Source organism: Camelus bactrianus, chromosome 1 (assembly GCF_048773025.1).
Source record: "Camelus bactrianus isolate YW-2024 breed Bactrian camel chromosome 1, ASM4877302v1, whole genome shotgun sequence".
Classification (NCBI taxonomy): Eukaryota; Metazoa; Chordata; class Mammalia; order Artiodactyla; family Camelidae; genus Camelus; species Camelus bactrianus.
The window spans coordinates 84090985-84106442 of record NC_133539.1 but is presented as its reverse complement, the minus strand read 5'-3'; the positions used below and the strand labels follow the sequence as shown (position 1 = coordinate 84106442).

Sequence of the window (15458 nt, the reverse complement as noted above, 5' to 3'; positions counted from 1 at the left end):
CAGAATATCCACAGCTATCTTAATGAAATGTTCACAAAATTATCAAACGGAAAAATTCCCTTTATCGTAACTGAAGATTAGTATATTATCTTAGGAAAATTATAAATTTACAAAGGTTCGTATTTGCTTAAATGTATTTCAAGTTATCATTCAAAATGTAAGTAATATGCAATTCCACAAAAGGAATTTGGTTAATTAGAATTATAATCTCAGGATTCTGGAATTCAATTTTTATACTTGGGAGACAAAATTAAACACTGCCGTATTACATTATTCTAACAGCTCAGGTTTCTTCCTCCTCACTGTACTCTTCAATTGGAACTGCCATATAAGGAATAAATAACCAAAATAGTGATCAAATGAACAAATAATTTATCAAAGTTTTTTTTAACGTGATATAACAAGTTTAACATAGCAGTAAATATATTAGCTTTGCTTTGTGATCTTTAAGTCACATCCTTCTTTGTAAGATATAAGATGTAGAATCACTGTGGTTATCAGTTTGGCCTTGGTTGAAAACATTCCAGTACAACATTGCCATTCATCTTCATAGTCATTTAAGTGCAATTTGTTACTCAGTTTTGTGATTTAATTTTATATTATATGGAGTTGATTGCCTTCTGAATCATCCATCTTGTATACATATAGGGGAAAGCTTTAATCCTTCCATCTCCAGGCAAGGAAAATAGTCATAGAAATCAAGACCTCAGAATGAGTTCTTCAAGAGCAGTAAGGACGAAGAGGATGAATCAATAGGATTTTATGTTTCCACAACTTAAAATTTTAAATGACTTTATAACCAGTTTCCTTTCATGAAAGGCTTTGTTGACTACGGTAACATCTGCCATCTAGTGGCTGACTTAAGCTATTATATAATGAACTAGAAAATTTTATTTTTATGTAAATAATACAGGGGAGGGCAAAATGTTGGTCATTGTAGTTCATCTACATTTTTTATGTTGCCAGCAAAGTAGGAAACGTACAGATTTTTATTTAACAAACTATTTTTTAGGGTCAAATTTGATCTAATAATAAGTTACTCCGTTTAGTGTAGGTATCTTCAAAGTAAAGGAGAAAAATAAAAACAGAATGAAAAGAAAAAGAAGAAAGAAAAATAAAATAGTATTTTTTAACTTGCCCCAACAGAAGTTATAAACAGTATATAATTTAATTACATGTCTGAAATTGTTTCAGTTTTAGGTCAATTCCATTTTATCATTGAACAAATGCTAATTTACTCTTGAAACCTAATTAGAATAAATAAAGCTAATATATTTAAATAAAAACATCACATAAAAAAGAGTGTATAAATCTCCGCCTTTATTTATTACTATTGTTAAACTATTACATACATATACCTGAGCATCTAAACTGGCAGAGTTGACTTTAACTGGATAGTCTCCATGCCAAAGGTAGTGATTGATTTTCTGTCCTTATCTCTCTCAGTTCTCAGCAGCATTTGACATGGTTGACAGACCCTTCCCTCCTCCTGGAAGCGCTTTCTTCACTTGGCTTCCAGGATGCCATATTCCCCCAGCGGGACCAGCTACACAGTTTGCGGGCCCAGAGCAAGATGAAAATGTGGGCTCCCTGGTTCAAAATGCAAGGAAAACAATGCCCTAAGGTAGTAAATCACAAAGCTTTTTCCTTTCTTCCACTGTCTCTTCCTCAGCTTGTCATACTGTTTTTTTTATTTGCTTTCAATGTTGTTCATAAATAAAGAAAAATTTAGAATTTAAATCATCAACGTGAATTTTACCATTCAACTTTATATTATTCAATGCCAGATTTAATGAAAATGTGAGCATTTTAGTCATATGAATTACACAATTCATATTTTATAGCCCATGCATGCATATATATTTGATTCTTCTCAGAACAGTGAAAATGCTGCACAAAACTAATTCAATTATTTTTATTTCCCTTCTTGAAATGCATGCATTCTATCAATACTCTCTATCTTTGGCTAATAAATGAGAAAGGACTGAGAAAGGAAAAGGCTTTATGGGATCCTCTGTCTTTCCCTTTCCCTCTGTGTTACCGTTTTCAGTGTAAGTGGGTGGCTAATACAGGGAAGTAACAAGTAAGAAAGGATAGGATAGGGTTCTTCGGTTGCTCATATTTTAGATTATCATTGCCTTCTGTCTGCTCTGAAAGCAAATTCTGGTTTGAACAGAAAGCACAGCCTCTCGAGGCTGTCAGCACCAACACCACCCCTCATTCTGTTGTAGGTGGAATACGCTTACCTGTACTCGCTTTGAGTTTCACTGCACACCCAACCATCACTGGTCCCCTGGAACTCTGTGCTCACTGAGTATCAGGAATATGAATGGGGTATCAAGGAATGGTGGATACACATACTGTGTGTATCTTCTCTCCTCACTTGCACATTCCATTGTCCCAACAAATTTCATCTACAAAACACAAGTTCAAAGATAAAATTATTAAGAATTGGTGGCAGCTGGGCAACCAAGTATGGGGCCCTTCTGAGTGGGAGGCACAGGTCACATGCCCCTGAACCTGATCCGCTTCCTGGGTTTTCCCCTAGATCACTGGCCGCACCTTCTCAGTCTTCCTCATTGGCTCTAGAATGGTGACTTGGGTCAGCGCTCAGCCTTCTTCTTTTATTTATTTATTCCTCAGGCGATGCCATCTATCCCCTAGGCTTCAAACGTTATCTATGTGCAAATTACTCTCGAATTTGTACTTATAGCCCTCTGAGCTCCAGTTGTACATATCACAGTGTCCTCGGCCTTTCCACTTTGATGTGTAAGGGGCATCATATATCATCTCAATTTCCCCACAAACTTCTGCCTCCTCTGTCATCTTAACTCACTATACACTACTCACTTCATCATCTAAACACAGGACTCTTCTTTGATTATTCTAATTTCCTTACATCTAAATCAAACACAAATCCTATCAGCTTTACCTTTACAATATCTCTCCAATCCACCCACCTGTCTCTGCCTACATGGAGAGAAATCTGAGACATCACTATTTATTTCCAGAACTGCCATCATGGCCTTTTAACCAAACTCCTTGCTTCCATTTGTTTCTCTGCAGATCCTTCTCCACACAATAGAAGGAGTGATTTTTCTAAGAAGGGAATCATTTCACAAACTTTTCATGCTTAAATTTCTTGAATGGTTTCCCAGGATATTTTAAATAAAATCCAAACTCATCATACGACACTCAGATCCTGTCCCTTCCTGACCTTACGTCCTACTGCACTGTACCTGGTCCCTTGTGTTCCAGTTCACTTTGCCTTTTTCTTTGCTGTAAGCACTCCAAGCTCTGTCTCATCTTAGAGCTTCTCCATGTGCTGTGCTCTCTGCCTGGAATACCTCTCCCCACTCCTAACCTTTACATTGCTCACTTTTCCAGCCGCTTCAGCTCTCTGTTCAAATGTTGCCTTCTAGGGATTTTCCTGGCTATTCTACCTAAAATAGCATCCTAGCCCTGCTCCCTAATCTTATATACTCTGCCATTTCCCTGTCTTATCCTTTTCAGAGCACCTAACTCTAACTATACTCCTTACTCATTTGTCTGCTTCTCTGTCTCACGCACCAAGATATAAACTCCAAGAGCACAGGCACTTTGCCATTAAATGCTGTATCTCCAAGGCTTAAAACATGTAGAAAGTGCTGAATATTTGCAAAATGAATAAAGGAAGGGATGCTTTAATCTTTGTATTCCTGGAACGTAGCATAGCACAATGTTTCATTCAATGTAACAGCTCAATAAATATTATATATAATAATATAATAAATACTGTGGAAGGAAGACTTTCCATTTCTCACTTTATTAGTTTGTTAGTTCTATATAAAATCATAATTAGCTTACTTAGCACTGTGTAATTGGCATCTAAAATATTATTTCAATGTTAGATGAATCCTGCCAACATACTTATATTTAAATTAAAAATACATATCTTATTATTTTACTACTATGGCTAAAAACTGCTTTTTATTGGAGGATTAATGGGATTAGGGCTTAAACTGGAAGAATTTTTTTTTTCATGGTCCATGATAAGAATTGTTAGTCTTTTTGTTCTTTTACTCTGATCTACTCTACTAAAAAGGTACACAGAAAAAGTATTTAATTTTCTATTTAGTTGTAATAATCTCACAGGCAAAAGTCAAAATGAGATTTGAATTATGCTTTGTTGACAGATGACTGATTGCCCAATGAATAGCTAAATGACATTTCATTGCTTTTGTTGATAAATATGACATGGTGCTTTCATCTATCATGCACGAAAACTGGTAAAATATAATTGCTATAACTTTTGGAAAACAAGCACTTATAAGATCTCTTTAAGTGCAACAAAGGCAATATTACATCTCAATAAGACTAGCCCTGTTCTAACAGACACTCAGTAAATATATAGTGAGTGAATTTCCATGGCTTTTTCATTTGTAATTCAGAATACACATTTAATGAAATAGCTATTTTATTGTGAATAAATTCAGAGATCTGGAAAGTAAACATAAGAACTTAGAGTAGGTAGGTACAGCTAAATGAGCACAGCTAAAATAAAATTTGTGTTTACTTGTTTGCTTATCTAACAGCAATCTCTTACTGAACCACTACTCCACACTGAATTACACATCTTCAGAAACAGTCACCTTTTTTGGGGTTAAAGTTCAATAGGCGTTTATTAAATAGCTCGTATCTGCAATAAGAACTGTGCTACTACTTGGGAATGTAATCATGAATAAGATACATTTTCTGGTTTCTGAGATTCACAGCCTAGTGGGAAAACTAACAGACACCTTCTTATTTCAAAAAATTACAATATACGGATACAATGGAGATATTGCCAAAATAACAAGAAAGTAACTTGGACTAAATCATCTTGAAGGACAGATAGGACAGTTAGGCTATGAGTTAAGGTATGGGAGAATGTTACAGAAAGGGGTAACAGGATGAGACAAGACACATGTGGCCTGGAAATTTTCAAAATGTTCGTAATTGGTTACCATGCTAAAGGTCTTAGACATCACCCCATAAGCAACATGGAGCCACTGAAGGGTTTGAGACAAGGGGATGACATAGGATAAGGTTATCATAGCACATAAACTTAAAAGTTTATAAAAATTGCTTAGGGATCTTCTTAACTGTGAATTCTCATTTAATACATCTGGTGGGACCTGCATTTCCAACAAGCTTCCAAGTGGTGTGCTGGCTGCTTATTGGTCTGCAGACTACACTGCGAGTGTGAGCATTTTAGGCAACTGTCCTTTAGGAGTACCCCACAGGGGCAAAGATGATAGTATAGGTGAGAGATAATGAGTGTCTAGGCTAAAACAGTGGTAGTCACTAAAGATATTTTGAGGGCAAACTGGAAGAATTTTTTTCCTAACATATTTAATGAAAAAATTTTGAAACACACAAAAATGTTTAAAGTCTTTTACAGTGAGAACCCATATACCCACCACCTAATTCTACAATCGACATTCTATTATATTTGATTTATTCATTTCTCAATCCACTCATCTATCCATCTTTTTATGTATTTCAAGGTAAATTGCAGGTATCAGTATACTCGCCTGCAATAGAAACAATTTAACGTTGATTTAAAATAGAGGTGAAGGAGTGTGGGTTGTTTCTTAAGTTTATGCTTGATGAGGAAGAACGTAGAAATAAAAGGTTATGGGGAGAACTGGGAGATGCTGTGTTGAGTTCAACTCAGTAACACTGAACTAGCGATGGCAATTTAATATATGCGTTATGCATATATACATATAACGTCTATAACTCTAGTTAAATTTGTCAGTTAAAGATACGGACTGGGAATCATTAGCTGGTAGTTAAAATGAGAGGAGTAGAGAGTGCCCAGATGTAGAATGCAGAGACAGAAGAGAAGAGGATCAAGGATGATATTTTGGGGAAAATGACATTTAAGACATGCATAGGGGTAAAAAGATAAAATAAAGGCTAGAAGGGGATTAGGGATATCACTCATATGTGGCATCTAAAAAAGAAAAAGAAAAAAGAGGACACTAATTAATGAACTCATCTACAAAACAGAAACAGACTCGCAGACGTAGTGAACAATCTTATGGTTACCAGAGGAAAGAGGGTGGGAAGGGATAAATTTGGGAGTTTGAGATTTGCAAATGTTAACCACTATATATAAAAATAGATAAAAAGCAAATTTCTTCTGTATAGCACAGGGAACTATATTCAATATCTTGTAATAACTAATGAAAAAGAACATGAAAATGAATATATGTGTATATATGCATGACTGGGACATTATGCAGTACATCAGAAATTGACACATTGTAACTGACTGTACTTCAATTAAAAACAAAAGGATTAGGGAGACAAGAAAATCAGCAGAGAGAGGGACAGAAAATGTTTCCCTGTAAATCTCCTCACTGCTTGGGAATATTGTGGCTTTAAAAATGGTGATATTACACTTTATATTTATGATATGATATAATCTATGCCATATTATATTTATACATTTATAGTTCAAAATGCTGACATTATGCTTTTAGTTAATCTCAACTTCACACTGCTTTATGTACATACCAGCAGGAGTAAAGAGCTGTTCAAAGAAGATCATACTAAGTCACTTTCTCTATTCTCACTTACTGAAATGTGAACAAATGTTCCTTGTTTTGCCTGGAGTAGGGAAGGCAACTAACTGGTCCCCTGACTCTCATTTCTCAGGTAAAAGGCCCTTTTCTCTAAGGGTCATTGACCCACAGACATATGTTTACAGCATAGTGAAAAGTAACTTCCAAATTTAGACCCTTAGGATATTGGAGGTGGTGAGTATAAAGAAAATCTATTTTTACTTTAGATTTAAGAAGGACTCTAAAAATTCATTCAATAAATTATTTTTAAAATATTACATTTTGGTTCCACATTATGGCTATTTAATGGAGAAAGAAAGAGTTAAAGTGGGGAAAATATGAGAAAGAATTATGTATGGCAGGAAGGAAAAAAATGGGCTAAATCAAGCAAAAGAAACAGAAGGAAAAAATGGAGACAAGAAAAATAAAAAGTCTTCCCAAGAGAAATAAATTTGTGTTTCGTGGGAGAGCTATGTATTGTCTAAGAAGCCCTAACAAACTTTTCTTATCAAGGACCTGGGAGGCCCTGATACAGCTCTGCTCTGCCGAAATTACTAAATTCTATCATTGTAGCACAAAAGCAGCCAAAGGCAGTAAATTAAAAAAAAAAAGCACGTGGCTATATTTCAATAAAACCTTACTTATAAATCTCAGGCAGCCTTCTGAATTGGCCCACTGGCATATTTTGCTGACTTCTGCATTAGAGCAAAGGTCAACAAGGGGTTCCCTAAACTTCTATAAGGGCCACAGTTGACTCTGTAGCTTATTCTTCGTTGCTGTTCGGTTTTTTGTTTTGACTTTACAACCCTTTAAACATAAAAAAACATTATTAGCTACAGGCCCTACAAAAAGTAACTCTGGGCCAAATTTGGCCAGTGGTCAGGGGTTTGCCTGGCTGCTGTCTAGTGCACACACCTTTCTGTGTTACTTGATTCTAATTTGATGGGAGGTATTTTGCAAATCCATGCATTGTAAATAACTGATACAGTGCAGGATAATTTTTGTCTGTAGACATGACACAAAAGTTCTGTTCCATAGAGGTCCAACTGACTTCCCTCACTCACTGTAGAAGAAGCTAGTTTTGCTTCTATTTGCATGTTCATTTTAATAATCCTGATTTAGAAATATATCTGTTCTTTAGATTTCCCTTTGAATTGACTGTAACATCTTACCAGTTTCACCATTAATGTGTTAAAAAAATTTAAACACATGTTCATTTTAAAATCTGAATGAGAATCATGATTTTAATTTTTTTTTAATTACCCTTTGAACACCGGCATAACCCTTATTTCCCACAACACCTCCCAGGCTTCCACTAGAGGCCTCAGTAGTGGGAGTGGATTTCACCAGCTACCTTGAATCTCACCTTTTACAGCTCTATCCATTCCCTGACACCTTCCTCCCTGACTAATACCTGGTCACTCCTCCACAAGCCCCACCTCAATCCAAATTATTTGTTTGAAAAACCATCTCCTTCTAACCTTTGATTTAAGATGGCCTTTTCTTTTGTATATATGCACAAACTTACAAATTTCAATTTTGGGAGAGCAAAGATTATTGTGACAATTTTCAAAAATCTTGACAATGAAGTAAAATGGAACTTAAGACCCACTTTGACTTGGGAAGTGAGTAATCCCACCCCTGGGTCTATGTAATGACTTAAATGCCCATATACTTATGGACTATTATTCAGAAATAAAAAGGAACAATGGCCAGTACAGACAACAATATCAGTAAACCTCAAATGCATTGTAATAAGGGAAAGAATCCAGGTTCAAAAGTTACATACAGTATGGTTATATTTTAGTGACATTCTGGAACATGGAAGACTGTAGGTACGGAAAACAAATCACTATTCACTAGCAAATGGAGGTGGGGGGAAGAGGTTGGCTACAATGGTACACAAAGGAAATTTTGGGAATAATAGAACTGCTTTCCTCTTGACTGTGCTAGTGGTTACACGACAGTATGTGTTTTTCAAAATTCATATAGTAGTCAAAATACATGAAGTTATTATACAGAAATTATACCTCAATAACCTGACTAAAAATCTATCACTGTCTGTATATTTACTTTCCTGAAAAATGAAAATTTAACTTTTTAAGTTGGAAAGTGATACCTAAATATACAATTTACCACAAAAATAAAATACAATTTAAACTGATTTAAAGATTTAAGTTATAGCCAAAAGAAATACTCCACTGTCTTTTCCCTAGCTTACTGAGAGTTTTTTTTTTTTTCATCATGAATGCTGTTGGATTTTTTCAAATGTTTTTTCTGCATCTATTGATTTGACCATGTGACTTTTCTTCTTTATTGCTGGATTCAATTTGCTGATATTTTGAGAAATTTTGCATCTATGTTGCATCTATGTTTATGAGAAATACTGGTGTGTGGTTTTTTTCTTGTAGTGTCTTTGTCTGGTTTTGGCATTAAGGTTCATGCTGGCTTCATAGAATGAGTTATGAAGTACTCCCTCTGCTTCTGTCTTCTGAAAGAGATTGTCCAGATTTAGTAAAATTTTTTCCTTAAATGTTTAGTAGAATTCACCAGTGAACTATCTGGCCCCTGGTACTTTCTGTTTCAGAAGGTTATTAATTATTGATTAAATACCTTTAATAGATTTAGGCCTATTCAGATGGTTTATTTTCTTCTTTGTGTGACTTTTGGCAGATTATGTCTTTCAAGGAACTGATCCATTTTATATAGGTTATCAAGTCTGTGGGCATATAATTGTTCATATTCTTTTATTATCCTTTTAACATCCATGAGATCTATGGTGATGTCCCTTCTTTAACTTCAGACATCAGTAATTTGTGTCCTCTCTTTTTTTCTTAGTCTGGATAAAGGTTTATTAATTTTAATAATCTTTTCAAAGAAACAGCTTTTGGTTTTATTTTTTAACCACACTAAATTACCAAAGATGCCCAAATAACAATGCTTTCTCACCTCCAGTGTTTTGCCTTTGCTGTCTCTTCTCTGGAAACACTCCTGTCCTTTTCTTCGTCTACCTGACCCCTGCTGAACTCCCAGTGTTGGCCTACAGGCCAGCTCTTTCAGAAAGTCGTCTCTAACTCTCCACCATCCCAATGCACTGTGTCCCTTCTAAGTGATTCCATACTGTTCTATGGTTACTTTTGTTATAGCACTTTCCATGCTAATTAATAATTTCCTGTTACTTTTTTCACCTTTGCAATGTAAGTTTCTTCTTTAAAAAAATCTAACTTGTTTACTACTGTATTTCTGTCACTTAGCACAGTGCCCAGCATACACAGTAGAAGCTAAATGCATTTTATTAATGAACATGATAGAATTTTTGATCATCTGAAAAATAGTTTAAGTTTAGGTGAAAGCTGTTTATAACAATTGATTTATCCTATGATTTAATAATCGATGACCATTCAGCATTGTGGCCTTAGTCACCGTATTTACTGCTGTCAAACTTTGCCATTGGAATATGGGATGAACAATGAATCCTATTGAAGAAAATGAGAGTAAATATAATTTGATTTTTGTTTGGTATTTACTGTAATTCTTTTTAATCACTTCTCTCAGAGCTGTCAGGCTACATAGTGATTTCAGTTAATTAAAATGATTTCAAATTCAATGAAATTACTTGATGCTTTTAGACATTTCTACCAGGTATCTCACATTAAAACAAGAAAAATGAAACTTAAAAGCAAGGCATTCAACACAATAAAGCCAGAAATGGAGTCTTATTGTTAGGGATTGTCAATAAGCACTTAATAGTGATTTTACTTATAAAGAGAGGTGAATTGAATTCAAAAGGAAAGTAACAAAAACATTATGAGTTTTCAGGAATAAGCTGTTTTTTACAAGTATATGTGACATATGCCAACATCAGTATATTAACCAAAATTTGGAAATTAAAAACTAGAGTGCCATAACAGTATAGAGTATACAGTGGCTTCATTTAATGTTGAACATTTGTTAATATCCTTTCCCCTGAAGAAGCAACTCATTATGACTGGGAAACATCAGTAATTTTAACAGGCATCAGTAAAACAAAGGAGAATCCTTAGCACACATCATATATTTTTTGCAAATGAAAAATTTTAAAAGTGGGTTTCATTGACATTTGGCTGGCCGCCATTTCTACTGTAGAGAGTATAATCTTTAGAACTTACCAGTTAGCATGTGTTAGGCTAAAAAAGATGATGTATGTATGAGAAAGATTCTAATATTCCAAGAATCAGCAGTGCCATAACATCAGATTTGGGGCAACCCCAAATATTATTTAGTTCACTCTCTCACACCTTTTAACAGAACCATCCTGTACTCATATTTTAGGTCTCCAGAACTGAGCTGCTAACTTACCCCATTATTTATCTGAAAGCAAGAAAGCTTTTCTTCATATTTCACATAAATCCCTCGTTTACACATGATGTTATCACACCGTAACACGTGAGTTATATTGGTATGACATGCCCTATGGCCCTCTGTGAGTTTCAGGATGATAAATCTGCTAAATAAAGAGAATGTTCCTACTCCATTACACACACTGCAGCAGACTGTTTCCTTCTTAGAATGGACTCCAAAACAGTGACTCCCAAAGACCCAAAGATGGGTTAAAGTTAGTGTCAGCAAAGCCAAGGGTAAACTGGGAAAATATAGTAGAGTTTCATAAAGAGACATTTTTTTGAGACATTTTGTTAATTTAAAGGAATATTCTTTAAGATAGTGTTTTTCCTCTTTGGGTTACTTAATAGATCTTTTAATTTTAGAAATGATGATGAAAGTATATAGTATTTTTGTTGTTTTCAGTTACCATATTTGGGGAAAAATTATCAATTCAATGGCAATTCATTAATTAAAAATTTTTTTTCACGTTATAAAATACTCAAATTGGAAATTGCTGTTTTACAATATGACTTTGCAACATGAACTACTTTAAAGTAAGTTAATTTTTAGATTAAAAATTTGTATTTTATATATATAAACATACACATGCAAATATACATACATGTTTATATAATTACGACAGAAGATTCTTCATCAAGCAAAGATCATTTAAAAAGATCTAAAATGACAAAAACCTAACTCATCTCATACTTTCTATTAATCATTATTGTCTAATAACAATTTCTTCCAGTTTGAGTTTAGAACTCTCCTAGTCTGTTTTACAATGGGTGCTGCTCAAGTCCTCCGTCTGCCTATTTCTCTTTGGAGGTAAGATCTTATTCTCTCCTAACTAGAAAAGTCATCTCTCAAAGAACTTCCAATTCACTGGTTTCCTAGCACCACTGAGTACCTATTGTGTGCCAGACCCTGGCCAGGTCCTCAAAATTCTGTTACACTAAGCTTCACACCACGGGAAAAAGAAAGGGCAAAACTTTAATTTGTCTCCTATTTGATCTTACAAGGAAATGGATGCTTTTTCCATGATTATTTTCTCCCCAGGAGAAGAGAATGTGAGGCAGGATTCATACGTCTGTCTTAGAAATACACCATGAAATTTTCCTCAGCTTTTCCCTTGATTTCCGATCAGTTATTCATTACACAATTATAGGAAAATATACATTTCTTTTTCTGAAGATTACAGGTCAATCAGTGGGGAACGAAAGCGAATTCTCACTCAAAGAAGGCTCTTGAAATGCTTTCCGTAAGATGCCTGTGGAAATACACAGGCGTTTCCCAACGGTGACACTATGAAGTATTCTCCAGCTTAATGACCGCCTCCCAGCCGTGGACTGTCTCCATCTTCCGTATCAGAAGGATGACTTTACACCCTTGTACTGTTGCTCATTCATTTAACCAATACTTACTTCAAGCCCATGATATTCTAGTCACTGTGTTTGGCACAAGAGATAACAAGGAGTGAATGATATAGACAGGGAACTTACTGCAAAGATCAACATGCAGGAAAAAATAGAGGAAGGCTAGTTAGCTGGTCGTTTGTACATGTTTTTAAAATTTTGGTAGAGGTATTTAAGGTTGTCCCCAAGTAATCTTGTTTGGTGGGTACTCCTTATTAGGCACCGTCTTCAAATCTACCCTCTTCATCTCATGCTTCACGTCCCTGGTGCTTCTGCTCCTCCCGCTCTGGTTTTGGAAATCGGTCTGCCCTTTCCTGGTACCATATCCCGAGTTCATTTTCCCCACCAGGCCCTGGTTCCCATTTCCATGGAAACTGCTAATACCTAAGAAGCTTCTATCAATCCAAGTCTTACATGCAGAAATCTATTTATAAAATAGATAAAAGCACAACTCTGCCTGAAATGTTGAAGGGGGTGAGGGAGCTCGGGGGGATCACTTTGCCTATCGAGGGCTGCAAATCACCAGGAATTTCATGATAAAGTCTGATAAGTCAAAATACATCAGGAGGACCTCTAACAAATACACAGGTTCCTTTTAGAAGGGTTTTCTGAGTATCAAATACCCAGTGGTTTTTCAATATTTCTAAATAATGCATCCCTGTAAAGAAATAACGTATATGGAACTCCCATGTATATAACAGATTAAAGCAGCAGTCCATTCATTTAAGTTCATTTTAAAGCTCAAATATACATTACTTATAAAGACAATCAGTGAGAAAAGCAGGGCTGTCTCCATGAGCACAGGAATTTGAGACTGAGGCTTATAAATGGCTGCTGTAGTTTTATTCTACTTCTGTATCATTTTATTTCTCTTCTCTTTCTGCTTCCTTTCTCCTTATCCTCCTGCTCCTCCTTTTTTTTTTCTTCCTCTTTCTCTGTGACTCTCTCTCTCTCTCACACACTCTTTTTCTCTGTGTGTGTGTATGATTGACATATAATAAATTGCACACATTTGAGGTATATGATTTGGCAAGTTGTGACATACGTATACACCTGTGAAACCATCATCACAATTAAGATAATATACATGTCCATCATCCAGAAATGTTCTCTTGTACACCTTCATAATCCCATTCTTGCCCTTTCCCTATTCCCTGCCTCATTCCCAAAAAAACACCAATCTGCTTTCTGTCACTATAGATTACATTTTCATCATTAGTTAATTCCTTTTTATGCTGGGTAATATTCCATAACTTTTAATCCATTCACTTCTTCTGTTTAGACATTTGGTTTGTTTCCAGTTATTGACTATTGCAAGCAAAGCTAATTGGACATCAATGTATAGATATTTGTATGGCATATGCTTTTATTTCTCCTGGGTAAATAGTTAGGAGTCGAATGAATGGGTCTAAGGTTAGACATATGTTTGACTTTTAAAGAAACTGTCAACCTGCTTTCCAAGTTGTATCATTTTACATTCCCACCTGAAGTATAAGAGAGTTCCAATTTCTCTACACTTGGTATTTTAATTTTAACCATTCCAGTGGGTGTGCAATGGTGTCTTGTTGTGGTTTCAGTTTGCATTCCCTTAATGACTGATGAAGTTGAGCACCTTTTCATGTGCTTATTCACCATATGTACTTTGGTCAAATTTCTGTTCAAATATTTTGTCCATTTTTTTCTGTTCCTCTCTATCCTTTATTACTATTCAGAGTTTTAAAAAAGAAATTCTGGATATATTATATGTGTTATCTGCAAGTATTTTCTCCAAGTAGTTTTTGTCTTTTCGTTCTCTTACAAGTGTCTTTCAAAGAACGTAAGTTCTTAACTTTGATGACGTCTAGTTTATCAATTTTTTTCTTTTATGGATAACACTTTTTGCTAGCATTCCTTGGTGTGTGGCCTCTTTCCATCTTTCCAATGGCTGGCAAAGTCTTTCTCTGATACTGATTCTCTTTCCTCCCTCTTGTATTTAAAGACACTTGGGATTACATTGGGTCCACCTGGATAATCCAGAAAAACCTCGTTGTCTTGAAGTCAGCTGATTCACATCCTCAATTCCATCTGCTAACTACTTCCCTTTTTCCATGTGAGGTAACACAGCCCCATGTTCCAGGTATTAGGAGGTGGACATCTTTGAGGGACATACTATTCTCTGTAACACAGGAAGGATTGTGAATCCTTCCATTTAATGACTCTGCTTTGTTTTATAAGACCTTAAGATTTCCCTTTCTCTTCTTTTTCTCTCCATCTCCCAATTTCCCAAGGGAAGTTCTCACTTACATTTTGCCTTTTTTCTCTCCCAGAAGTTATGTGTTTCAAAGATTCCATTTTACATCATGCCTGTGTCTCTATATCTTGCATCTTTGAAGTCTTTTTCCTGTAGTCCTTGCTCTGATGTACCTGGATACTTTTACAATATTTTCTATTTAGACTGGAGTTAATCTTTTTAGTGACAGTTTTAGATCTACTTTGGACTCCGTCCCTTTTCTGCCCTTTCCACAATTTTTCTCAGACTGCCTTTGCTTGCCCTAAAATGTTTCTGTATAATTAGGCTGGGGCTGGCACATGAAAGACACACTCAACTTTTTTTTTATTCATAGCTATTTTGAAATTTTAATACTCTCTGTTCTCAAGTTCTGCTGAATACATGGTTTTTGTGTAGATATACTTCCCATTTTGTATCATTTTTGGAGGAAGTATTAGGGATCTGGTAACTAGTCTGTTGCCATCGTATTAAGTTACCCACAAATTCTATCTTTTGTTTTGATTTCACAATATTGAGAAAATACTTCATCAGACAGAGAAGTACTTGTAAATGGTAGTCTTTTTTTACTAGCTCACGTTCCAAATTTGGGATACTTTTTCTTTTAACTGGTCCTGAAGCTTAAGAAAAAATAGAAGGATTTTTTTTTTTTAAAGTGAATTTTTTGACAGCATGTACCAACTGTTTAGTTGTTCTTAGCTGATATTAGTCAACTTGGAAGTTGTCAAAAAACCTTAGCCAGTTTGAATCTTGACTGTTTTGGGGACGTTTCAAAAGTACTTTTAATTTTGAGATATTACTTCTTTTTTTCTAACATCAGAT

At 35.2% G+C, this 15458-nt stretch overlaps 1 long non-coding RNA gene across 1 annotated transcript in view; it reads right to left on the bottom strand.

Annotated features, from left to right (window-relative positions):
* Positions 1-15458, bottom strand: part of LOC141578356 (uncharacterized) — a 161860-nt gene that overhangs the window by 55751 nt on the left and 90651 nt on the right. Inside the window, exon 2 of the long non-coding RNA XR_012508626.1 lies at positions 2247-2414. This is a non-coding gene — a long non-coding RNA (uncharacterized LOC141578356). The remainder of the gene's footprint in view (positions 1-2246; positions 2415-15458) is intronic.